General features: G+C 36.1%; 1 protein-coding gene across 8 annotated transcripts in view; it reads right to left on the minus strand.

Annotated features, from left to right (window-relative positions):
- The window catches only part of NRG4 (neuregulin 4), a 208,901-nt gene that overhangs the window by 116,471 nt on the left and 80,693 nt on the right, over positions 1–11,737 (minus strand). Inside the window, exons 1-2 of one of the 8 annotated variants that reach the window (XM_045448978.1) lie at positions 5,679–8,410; positions 5,034–5,139 (exon numbers count right to left, since the gene is read on the minus strand). The exons of 6 other annotated variants lie outside the window; for them this stretch is intronic. The gene's annotated coding sequence lies outside the window, so the exon portion shown is untranslated. Of the gene's footprint in view, positions 1–5,033; positions 8,411–11,737 lie in introns of those variants that run through there. One more of the 8 variants, XM_045448976.1, reaches the window with a different exon arrangement.

Genomic DNA, 11,737 nt, shown 5'->3' on the forward strand with positions numbered 1-11,737 from the left:
CACTCTGCACCACCAGCACAGAGCCCGAACCAGTGCTCGAACTTACAAAATGCGAGATCATGCCTGAGCCAAAATCAAGAGTCGGACACTTAACCAACTGAGCCACCCAGGCACCCCCCAAAATCTAACACTTTTCAAGATAACTTAACTCAAAATGAAAGTCTTGGTCTTTAAGAACAACTTATTTGTTCATTTACCTATCAACAAAAATGTAGTAAGTGGCCTACTGCTTTTAACAAATGACAGGTACATAAGTAATTACAAAAATGTTTTAGGCTGACTCATTTAAATCATATTTGGACTTACAAAAATGACAATTTCATTCAAATCATACTAATATATTCTCACAGACACCTATGTATGTCACTATATTAACATATACAAAAACAAAGCTTAGCTGTTACCAAGAAACAGGAAAAGATTCTAAGAGGAGGTATTATTTGTGCTGAGCCTTGAAGAATGAGTAAGAGCTTATAAACAGAGATAGATGAACATTCCAGGCAGAATTAACAGCATGTTCAAAGGCAAAGAAGAAAGAATGTATTCCTAATGTACTCAAATAATTACAGGTAGATAGCAGGCCAGGATCTGTGCAGAATATGTGTGTAGAGTGTGTAAGGGTTTGTAGGAAGGCAGGATGGTGGGGGAAAAGAGCGGCAGGAACAGATAATGTAAAATAAAAAGGGTCCACATGATAGACATTATCTTAAAGGCTTAAAGGATTTGTAGCAAAGGAGAGAGAAGATCACATCTGCATTCTTGAAAATTCATTTGGATGGCAATGTGGAAAATAGATCTGCAGAGGAATGGATATCAGGCAAAGCAGTTTAGAGGCTATTTTAATAATCAAGAAAGTGAAAAAGTAAAGCAATGGGCATGAAGATGAGAAGGAGAATTAAAGATACACTTAACAGGTACATCCAGAGAATGGGTGAGCAGTATATGAAAGAAAGAAATGAAGGCTTACTTTTGAGTATCCATGAGGGACACATATTTGAAACCACAATGAGGTATCATATCATACCTTTAGAATGTCTATAATAAAAATGATACACAATAATAAGTGCTAGCAGGAAGATGGAGAAACTGTATCTCTCATACTTTGATGGTGGGACTGTAAAATGGTACAACAACTTTGGGAAATAGTTTGATAGTTCCTTAAAAAGTTAAACATAAATTTACCATGAATGTATCCAAGAGAAGTGGAAACACACGTCCACACAAAGACATATATGAAAATGTAGAACGTTATTCATAATGCCTAAAACTAGAAACCACTCAAATGTTTATCAACTGATAAATGGATTAAAAAATATGTTTATAGCCATACAGTGAAATGCTATTCAGCAATAAAAATGAAAAAAGTATTAGAACACGTTACAACATGAGTGGATTTCAAAAACACGCTAAATAAGCCAGTCATGAAAGACTGCATATTGTATGTTTCTATTTATACAAAATCCTTGGAAAAAGCAAATCAATAGAGACAGGAGTAGATTAATGATTGCTTGGGACTACAGCTAGACACAGGAAATGACTACAAATGAGCATAAAGAATCTTTTTCGAGTGATGGAAATGTTCTGAATTGGATTGTGGAGAAGGTTACATAAACTCTAAATTTAATGTCATTGAATTATACACTTAAAATAGATGAATTTTATGGCATATAGATTATACTGATGGGGAAAATAATAAACCCTGACCTTGATAGGGAAAAATTATGTTATAAGATGGCCAACAGGACTGATCGGGAATTCCAGTCCTTGCCTGAAGACTCTCCTGGGTTCTTCTTCCTGCCCCGTTTGCTGCTCACACCAATTGCCACTAATGCGGAAGTAGCAGACTATAAATTGTCCCCCATGCTTATGCTCTCTGGGCTCAGATCTTTGGAGAAACCATCTCCCCTGAGCCCATCAATGTAAATAAACTTCCGATCCTCCAAGATCTCTGAGCGCCGCTTCGTTCTTCCATTAGCGATCCAGCCTGGTTCCATAATAATACCTCAACAAAGCTTTTTAAAAAATAAAGGAATATCGGGCGCCTGGGTGGCTCAGTTGGTTAGACATCTGACTTCGGCTCAGGTAATGATCTGGTAGTTCTTGGGTTCAAGTCCCATGCCGGCTCTGTGCTGATAGCTCAGAGCTTGGAGCCTGCATCGGATTCTGTGTCTCCCTCTTTTTCTGTCTCTCCCCCACTCATGCTCTGTCTCTTTTGCTCTCAAAAATAAACATTAAAAAATAAATGAATAAATAAAAAATAAAGGAACATAAAAACAGATTTCATGAGTAAAATAAAGATTTCCATTAGCTCATATTAAATTTCAAGTGCTACTGGGACCTATGGAAAGAAATGTCTGAAAATGCAGACCTTGCATTTAGGTTAAAATGAGGTTTGACATGAGAAATTTGGGATTCAAATTCCACAGGTGGTTACCGAAGCTATTTATGTGAATGTACTAGCTCAGAGTGTGCATGTGTCATGTGACACAGAGACCATGGATTGATCCCTGGAAAACATCAACATTTAATGGTTGCAGAAGGAGCCCATTAAGAAATTATCAAGGAAATAAGAGAAGAACAAATGTGACCAATGGCAAGATTTTCTTAAACAGTTTCTGTTTTCAGTTTGCTGGTGTTTACTTCCATAATTCAAAACACTTATTCTTATTTCTATAATCAGCATCCTAGACAACAAAGTCCCAGCCAGCAAAGATGAGGCTTTGTTCCCTTATACCACTCTCTTCCTTTTTAATTTGAATATTTGGTAAGTTACATTATCTTTATTTCTTCTCTTGGTTACATGTGTAGTTTTAAATAACATACTTCTATGTCTTAATCAATGAATTGAGTCAACTCATGGACTGACTCCTTATCATGTAAAATAAGTAACTGCAAACTCTGCTTCTACCTTTTGTCTCCCTCTGCTTCCTCATTCTGCTGTGATGGCTGTATGAAGGTTCTTTTTTTTTTTTTTTAAGTGTATTTATTTATTTCTTGAGAGAGAGAGAGCATGAGCAGGGGGTGGGGCTGAGAGAGGGAGAGGAAGAATGCCAAGCAGGCTCTGTGCTGACAGCACAGATGGAGTGGGGCTCGACCTCAAGAACCGTGAGATCATGACCTGAGCCAAAATCAAGAGCCAGACAAACACTTAACCAACTGAGCCATCATGGCACCCGCATCGTGAAGGTTTTTAACATTACATACATTCTGGTATGTAACCCTAATGAAGTCTTTCATAACTCTGTCTCTAAATTTACTTTAAAAGTTGAAAAACAATAAACTTGTTTTATTAATGTAACTATGTAAATAGTATTCACAGCAAATTCATGCAGTATGAAGAATAACATTTCCTTTTCTTGTTTCAGAGTCACATACCTGGGCCACTAATAATATTTCCAGCAGCAACACAGAATAGATTCTCTTTTCTTAAGCTGTAGATTGGTTAAAATCATGTAGCATGATTTTAATGTGCATCTTATTTGTACCACACTATTCTTACATAGTTTGGGGTGGTTGGGGAGAGACTGAAAAACAAATGTGCTGTATCATAACATCTCAAATATTTAGCTCTTAATCATACAATTTACTGCATGTAGTCCCCTTTCATTTTCTGAGAGATTCTTTTCAAAGCTCTCCCCTACCTCCTGCTCAAATCTGGACTGAATGTTCTCTAGAACTGCTACCAAAGTCAGCTGGCATTCTAAAATTTCTCTTAAATGATCTTTTGGACCGATTCCACCTCCTAGATCACATGTGTTCCTCTGGGTTTTACTTTATTTTCCTGCATTACCTTGTCAACTGACTTCCGAAAACAGGATGCGGTAGAAACTTTGAATTCCTGCATAACTAAGACATCTTGACTGGTCATATTTTTTTTTTTAATTTTTTTTCAACGTTTTTTATTTATTTTTGGGACAGAGAGAGACAGAGCATGAACGGGGGAGGGGCAGAGAGAGAGGGAGACACAGAATCGGAAACAGTTTATATTGCTTTATTTTCTTCTAGTATCCAGTGATATAGATAGAAGTCCAATTCCAGTCTGATCATTAACACTTTGAAGGTAACCTGTTTGGTTGTTCTCTCCCCACCGCCTAGAAGTATTTAAAATCTTCAATTTATGTTTGGTGTTTTAAACTTTTGAGACACCTGGTCTCATTTTCACACAAAAAAAATTCCCAAATAGTGCTGGACAATCATTTTTGGTTCCTTTCTACAGGAAGGTCCATATTCCTTAAGCCTTGGGAAATTTATCTGTTATTATTGTTTATTTTGATAATTTTCCCCTGTTATAAAACTCCTTTAATTTGGACATTGGACACCCTAGATTTGTCCCCTCTGGGTCTAAATTTTGTCATATTTCCTTTCATCAATGTTCTGGGAGATTTTTTTCAACTGTACCTTTCATCCCTACTACTTTTTTAAAACTTCAGTGATATTTTTAATCTCTAAAAAGCTATTTATTCTCTTATTAATTTTCCACAGCTACTCCCATTTTAGGGATTCAACAACAATTTAAATCTCTCATAATACACTGGTTAAAAAATATCTCTAGGTTCTTTTTGGTGCCCTGCATTACATTACTTCCTTCCAGTATCAGTTTTTCTGTTTATCTTGGTCTTCTCTATTATGTTGCTTTTCCTCAAATATCTGATAAGGCTTGGTTGTCTATTCATATTTAAAACTGCAGTACTTGGGGGCACCTGGGTGGCTCAGTCAGTTAAGTGTCTGACTTTGGCTGAGGTCATGACCTCACAGTCCATGGGTACGAGCCCCGCATTGGGCTCTGTGCTGACAGCTCAGAGCCTGAGACCTGCTTCAGATTCTGTGTCCTGCCCCCCTCATTGCCCCTCCCCCATTCACACTCTGTCTTGCTCTGTCTCTCAAAAATAAGTAAATGTGAGAAAAAAAAACTGCAGTACTTGATTGATTATTCTAGATAAGAGCTGTGGATTCCTCTGCTGTTCTGTAACTAGATCTGTTTCCCAACAGACCTCCCACCTTGAGTAAGAAGTAGGATTAGGTGTTCCATATACTTAGGGAGAACACTTGACAGGCAGGTTTATTTTCAGGAAGAGCTGGTAAGGAGCTAGCTTTCCAACTGCACAGCCGTCAGATGAGAGATTGAGGAGGATCTTCTTCCTAAACAGGGTGGAAGTGAATTACAGATCACAGGTCAGACTGTTTCAGTATGACCCTTGAGCTGAGAATGACTTTTATTTTTTAAAGTGCTATAGAAAACAAACACAAAAACTACAAGAGGCATATTCCACTGAAATCATAACCTTATGTGCCCTGCAAATCTTAAAATATCCACCATCTGACACTTTACATAAAGTCTGCTGACCCCTATTCCAGAGCCAACAACCCACACTACAAGTCCTAGCTCCCCACTGATTTCACTTAATCTCTTTAGAAGAGACTTCTTTTTTTCTTGGCGGTATATACACCTGACTACACTCTCTCCAGCCTATTCTGCATGCAGGAAGCAGGGAGGGTATTATCACAGGTGTTTTATATACTTATCTTCAGTTAAGTCTTTCCCACCCTCCCTACCTTAGTCAATCCTATTTCTTACTCTTGCTCTCTGTCCTGCCTGGTAAGACTATGCCTGAAAGTCCCTCTGCGGTTTTAGGGGAGAGCAGGGTGGTAGCACTCCCAGTTCACTGCAGTCTACTTACAGCACACTCTGGGCTATGGTTTTAATCCACCAACATCCATTTTCCATCTTCCAGAAAAGTGGCCAAATCACATGTCTACTGATAATCCTTAACTCTTCCTTTCCTTTTCTCCTTGCTGTTTTAAGTTGACACCTCTTCATATCTACCTAATCTATTTTAACGGGATTTAAGAAGAAACAAGACCATGAGTCCACATGTGCTAAATCCACAATCTTGAACCAGAAAACAGTTCTCACTATTCAACTCGTGATTCTGACAAACAGAGAAGAATTACAGATTAAAGAGAAGTTGGCTAGCTTGCTGGTAAAAATAACCAATAGAATTAAACACAAATATTTAATTTTACAATACTGGTGGAATTAAAAGAAATAAATCATATGGTAAATGTTATAAAGAATCAAGGCAGAACAAAAATGGTACATAAAATAAGATGACTGGAGGAAAATAAAGATATATCATTAATTTATTTATATTCATTATTAGTAAATCACCCACCGTAAAAGATAAAACCCTTAAGACTATGAAGAGACAACTATATGTTATTCAGAGAAAAACACCCAAAACCAAAGATTAAAATTATGAGAATATACAACAGAAACTAGGTTATATAGAAATATCAGACAAAATGGAATTTGAGGTAAAAACAAATAGAATAATGAAAGTTCACTTTATATTAGTAAAAGGTATATTTTATAATGCAACATCGTAAACCACTATATACCAAATAACATTAAAGTACATAAACTGAACTGTTATATATAAAGAGAAATGGATAGAAATACTACAGTAGTACAGATTTATCTACACCTCTCAGTTTTTGACAGCTCCAGTAGACATAAAATAAGCAAGGATGCAGAAGATAATAAAAAAAGTAAACAATAGCTAACTTTTGAATTCCCAAAGCTAAGTGCTTTACACTTATCTCCTTTAATTTTTACATGAATCCTAATTTAGTGATTTTAAGAATTCTTGCCAAAGATCAGAGAGAACTCACCTCTTTTTGCCAGGCCCTAATTAATTCATTAGTTCTTTTTTTTTTTATAAAGTTGAAAGTAAAAAATTCCAAAATCTAAGAGACAGAAATCAGTCAAAGAGCTTTTTGCAACAAGATCCTTTTATTTCTAGTCAGGTTAATATTATGTTATAATCAGATTGCTTCCTTTGGTTTCTAAGATATCTGCTAGTGAGGTTTTTTCTTACAAATGCCTGAGCAGTTGGGACTGCCTCTTCTCTGTCAGTCATTATTAGGAGGAAAATATTAGGAGGAAAAAAAGTGGGGGAGGGGAGTTCATCCATGGTCAGTGCCTTTGGATAAGCCCTGTTTCCAAAAGGGACAAAGTGGCAGGACCCCTTCTTTTATAACAGATCAGTTATGATATGGAATAACTTTTTTCATTTGAGACACTGAGAGGAAGACAGCTTCTATTTTCTAAAATAAATAATGTAAGTAGTAAGTTCTACTTAATGTCTCCAGACAGAGACCTATATTTAAGAGGCAGAACATTTATGCTTCCATTTTTCCCCCTATTGTCACTTACATAAATTAGCTTTTGGAATGAAATTACCAAGGCTTTGCAGTATGCTCCAAAAATCCAGTTTATCAAGCCCATTCCTCCCTACATAAAGAAATGTCATGTAGCAAATGAGTAAGAACTCTTTTATTCCTCAATAGATTTTCCAAGGTTATATGAGTGTTATAGAGTATTATAGAGTGTATATATAAGTGCTATAGCCCTCCAGCTGATTTTGTATGGCCTTTGAGATAAAAATGTATTTTTTTACATTTTTAAATGGTTGAACAACAAAAAAGAATATTTTATGATATGTGAAAATTATATCCTACCCATTAAAAATAAGGAATTCAAATATAAATAGTTTCACTGGAATACAGCCACACTCATTCATTTATATATGGCTGCTTTCACACCACAACAGCAGTGTTAAGTAGGTACAACAGAAACTGTATGGCCCATAAAGCCTAAAATATTTATTCTTTGGACTCTATAGAAAAGCTGGCCAATCCCTGGATTAGAGAAATTAAGTAACTTGCTCATTAAGCAGAAGAGTCTAGAATCAAAGCAAGAATATGACTAACTATAAAACTCTGCTTTTAACTCTAAATTCAAAAAGTATACCTTGCTTAGCACTTGTAAAACATATGATTTGGTTACATATCATATCACAATCTCAATAAATTCTCTATCTGTTAAGATGCTCTGTCTGTAAGTGCAAAATGACTTAAAATTTAAAGTGATGTCATCAAAGACCCAGGATCTTTCTGGTTTTGTGCTCTGCCAACCTCTTTGTAGGCTGCCTATATTCATGGTCTCATGACTGCTATGGCAATCTGGAAACAACTAAGATGACATTCAGAAGTTTAAAAAAAATTCCCTTTACCTATGTCTCTTTTAAGTAAGCAAAACTTTCCCAGAGTACCTAACAGACTTTTCCTCCAGTATTATTGGCCAGAATGATATCATTTACTCATTTCTAAACCAATCATTGTCAAGAGGAGTGGATTCACCCTGTTTGAGTTAGATTATCAAGAGTCAGAAACTTTATAGCTCAGAAGGGACCAAACATTACCTGAAACAGATGACCACTTTGATAACCGAACAAAATCTGGGTATACCAAATAAAGGAAACAATAAAGGAAGAGTGGGGGAGTGGCTATTAAGGAAGCAGTCAGTGTCTACCATATATTCCTTAAGACCAGAAGTTGTACAATTTCTAATTTTAATGCAATAAAAATTAATTAAAAATTTAAAATTTTGGAACCTAACCTTTGGGAATCTGTTTTCAAAATTTTTTATCAATACACCAAACCATGCAAGATTACTATATATTACAATAGGTATCCTAGGAAGATGTTTAATAGTCCTAAATGTTTTCCTTTAGAACAGTAAAAATGAAAACTGGGTGTGAGTCTTGGCTCCACCTTTTACTAGTAATGTGGTCTTGGGCAAGCTACTTAAACTCTCTGAGCCAGTTTCCTCAGATGTAAAATGAGAATTATACAACCTATATTGAAAGAGAATCTGTGAGGATTAGAGATTATGTAGAGTGCTTGCAACAGTAACTGATATATAACCCATTTGCTAAACATGCATGTCAATAAAACAAACCTCAAAAAAGCATAAAGAAGATATTAAAAATCAAATCATAAACTGGAAGAGACAGAGAAGAGACTTAGTGAATAAATCCGAAAGCTACTCTTTGAACTAAGAAATAAAAACTCTGACCCATTACTGCACTATTTTCAAATATTGCCTCAGAAGTATCTAATGAGATAATAAAAAAAACCCTCACTCTATATATACTAAAAGAAATTAGAGAAGAACAAAATATAATTGGGAAACCCAAAGGAAATAAAACAAGAAAGTCATAGAACTAGTAAGAGGATAAAGTAGCAAACTACAAAATGAATATATGAAGAGTAAGGTATTTTCTATAGATTGGCAATAATCAGCTTGCAAATATAACTGAAAAGAGATTGGAACAAAATTCTAAAATTAATATGTGTCTGCTTTCTCTCTACCTCCAAAACAAATAAACATTTCTTAAAGTAAAAAGTATGAGTGAAAGAAAATAGTGTAATCTGCAGAACAAAAAATTAAGAGCTCTAAAAGAAAAGAGATGGGATGGCAATTATAGAGGAAATGAATGAGGCTTAAATATGTTTAGGAAGGGACTGATGTAAAAGGTAGGAAAAGTTCTAAGAATGTTCTGTGTTTAGAGGCAATGGATAAAAGAAGGGTATCCTGGATCCACTAGTAAGGAAAATAATAGGGAGACTAAAACAAACAAACAAACAAACAAACAAAACAACATATAGGCAGATAAAACCTTCTTACTGAATCTTCCACTTATGTTAGCTAAGCAGTAGGCAACGTGCAAGTTTGCCCCAGGATGGAATACCGGCAGAGCCCAAGTGGCAAGAGGATTAAAGAAGGGGATGGACTACAATATGAAGAAACATCATTTAGAGGGAGGAAAGCAGAATAAACCTCAAATATGAGTAGGCATACAACTAAGAACCACCAAATGTTTAAATTTTTTTTTTCAATGTTTATTTATTTTTGGGACAGAGAGAGACAGAGCATGAATGGGGTAGGGGCAGAGAGAGAGGGAGACACAGAATCGGAAACAGGCTCCAGGTTCTGAGCCATCAGCCCAGAGCCTGACGCGGGGCTCGAACTCCCGGACCGCGAGATCGTGACCTGGCTGAAGTCGGACGCTTAACCGACTGCGCCACCCAGGCACCCCAAGAACCACCAAATGTTTAAAGAGAACCAATACCATGTGCTATATAATAAAGAATGTATTTGGTCTTTGTCCCTGGTTCCTGGGAGGGAAAGTAAATCTTTGGAATTTCCCAAGTAATAGGAGGGTCTTTGTTACTCATCAGCCCCTTGTAATCATTCTCAAGTTTACGAATTTATACTAATGAGATGATTCAAGAACCAACCATGTGATTAGAGGGTTGGGGCTGTGAGCCAGTCCAATCATTGGGGAGGAGAGGAGAGAAGGGACACTAGAGATTAAGTTCAATCATGTGACCAATGATTCCATCAATCATACCTATGTAATGACATCCCAATAAAAACCCTGGACACAGAAGTTCAGTAGAGTTTCCTCATTGGTGAGCACATGTATATGCTGGGAGAGTGACATGTCCTAATTCCACAGGAAGACAGCGTGGAAGTCCTGCATTCAGGACCCTCCTAAACCTTGTCCTATAGGTGTCTTCTTTTGGCTGGTCCTGTTCTGTAATCATGTGTAGAGCACCTTCCTGAGTTCTGTTAGTTGTTCTAGCAAATTACTGAACCCAATGGGTTATGGGAACACCCAAATTTGAAGCCAAAAGAATAGGTGGCCTGGGGAGCCCTAACTTGCAACTGGCATCTGAAGTAAGGTAGTCTTCTCAGGCAGTGTGCACAGTGGCATCAGGCATCTGTGGAATCTGACACTAACTACAGGTGGTTACCATTAGAACTGTATTGGAGAAAAGCACTATGAAAAAGATATAGTGAATTAGAAGATTAAGCCAAGTAACACACTCTGGTTCTAATGCAAAAAGGCAAAGAAAAGAAAATCATGAGAAAAAAAACCTGAGAGACAGAAGAATAGGTCCTGAAATTCCAACAAGACATTAAAAGAATTCCAAATGGTATGGAGAGAGACTAGATGAGGAAGATATAAAACTGTTATTTTTTCCTTTTGAGTGAAAATAGCTGATGCATAATTTTTTAAAAATGAAATAATGTGAAACCCAAACTGAGAGATAAGAAGGAATATGAAACCTTTTATTATTGGTCAAAAAGAGGATACAAATTTTTGTAAGCAATGATTAGATACAAAAATACATTTAAATGTGAGGTCAAATTGTAAGAGAAACAACTGGAAGACAAGGTAAAAATGCAAAGATTTCTAAACCACTGAATGAAAAAGAAAGAAAAAGAATGACAGAATAAAGAACAATTGATCAATCTAGAAAGCACAGTGAAAGGAAAAAATAAAAGCAAGAAGAAAACACAATGAATTTAAAAAGCATAAAATAGATTGGTAATAACTCTACAAAATCAATAATCATAAATATAAGGACATTAATCTCAGACTAAATTATTTTTTATTTATTTTTAATTTATATCCATTAGTTAGCATATAATGCAATAATGAGTAGAATCCAGTGACTTATCACCTACATATAACACTTGGTGCTCATCCCAGCAAGGGCCCTTCTCAATACCCCTTGTCCATTTAGCCCATCCTCCCACCCCAAACCTATCCAGCAATCCTCAATTTGTTCTCTGTATTTGAGAGTCTCTTATACTTTGTCTCCCTCTCTGTTTTTATCTAATTTTTGCTTTCCTTCCCCTAGGTTCTTCTGTTGTGTTTCTTAATTTCACATATGAGTGAAGTCATATATTTGTCATTCTCTGACAGACTTATTTCACTTAGCATAATACACTCTAGTTCCATCCACATTGTTCCAAATGGTAAGATTTCATTCTTTTTGATCCCTAAGTAATACTCCATTGTATATATATGTATATACC

Source organism: Leopardus geoffroyi, chromosome B3, assembly GCF_018350155.1.
Source record: "Leopardus geoffroyi isolate Oge1 chromosome B3, O.geoffroyi_Oge1_pat1.0, whole genome shotgun sequence".
Lineage (NCBI taxonomy): Eukaryota > Metazoa > Chordata > Mammalia > Carnivora > Felidae > Leopardus > Leopardus geoffroyi.